At 46.0% G+C, this 1,031-nt stretch overlaps 1 protein-coding gene across 1 annotated transcript in view; it reads left to right on the top strand.

The window, feature by feature from the left end:
- Positions 1 to 1,031, top strand: part of EMH_0002900 (uncharacterized protein) — a gene marked incomplete at both ends in the record, with an annotated part of 9,358 nt that overhangs the window by 6,647 nt on the left and 1,680 nt on the right. The window lies entirely within an intron of this gene.

The following is a 1,031-nucleotide window of genomic DNA, read 5'->3' as shown; positions in this document are numbered from 1 at the left end:
ATAAAATAAAATAAAATAAAATAAAATAAAATAAAATAAAATAAAATAAAATAAAATAAAAATAAATAGTATAAAATGGAGACAGAGATGAAATAAAATAGAAGCAGAGAAAAGAAAATAAAAGCAGGCTCATGAGAGACAGAAGAGAGGAGACAGAGACAGAGACAGAAACAAATACAGAGACAGAGACAGAGACAGAGAAAGGAGACAGATACAAAGAGAAGAGACAGAGACAGAGAAGAGATAGAGACAGAGACAGAGAAGAGATAGAGACAGAGACAGAGACAGAGACAGAGAGAAGAGATAGAGACAGAGACAGAGAAGAGATAGAGACAGAGACAGAGACAGAGACAGAGACAGAGACAGAGACAGAGAGAAGAGATAGAGACAGAGAAAGGAAACAGAGAAAGGAGACAGAGACAGAGAGGGAGAGGGAGAGACAGAGAGAGAAAAAATAAAGAAAAAAACAACAAAGAGAGACAAAAAGAAAAAGAAAACAACAAAACAAAAGACAAATAAAACCAAACAAAAACTCCATCTGTCCCCTTTTTAAAACAAACGCAAAAGACAGCAGCAGCAGCAGCAGCAGCAGCAGCAGCAGCAACATGTGTGCTGCCTGCTGCTGCTCTCTCGCATACAGCTCCTTATCAAGGCGCCGTAGGGTTTAGGGTTTAGGGTTTAGGGTTTAGGGTTTAGGGTTTAGGGTTTAGGGTTTTGTAGGCCCCGATAGCGGCAGGGGCCTCGCATTGGGCCGGCCCCCCGCTTTGCTGCTGCTACTTTTTTGCTGCTACTGCTACTCCTGTTGCTGCTGCTGCTGCTGCTCTTGCTGCTGCTGCTGCTGCTGCTGCTGCTGCTGCTGCTGCTGCTTAGTCTTCTGCTTCGCTGCCTCCTTGAGGGCTGGTGGCGGGGGGCGTATCGAGAGAGAAGACAACAGCTTCTGGTGGCAGCAGCAGCGGCTGCTGCTGCTGCTGCTGCTGCTGCTGCTGCTGGTCACAGGCAGCTCGACCTGCTGCACCTGTTGCTGCTGCTGT

This window comes from Eimeria mitis, genomic scaffold (genome assembly GCF_000499745.2).
Source record: "Eimeria mitis Houghton genomic scaffold, Emh_scaff198, whole genome shotgun sequence".
NCBI lineage: Eukaryota > Apicomplexa > Conoidasida > Eucoccidiorida > Eimeriidae > Eimeria > Eimeria mitis.
Note: the sequence above shows the minus strand (reverse complement) of the source record. Positions and strands in the feature narration are given on the sequence as shown.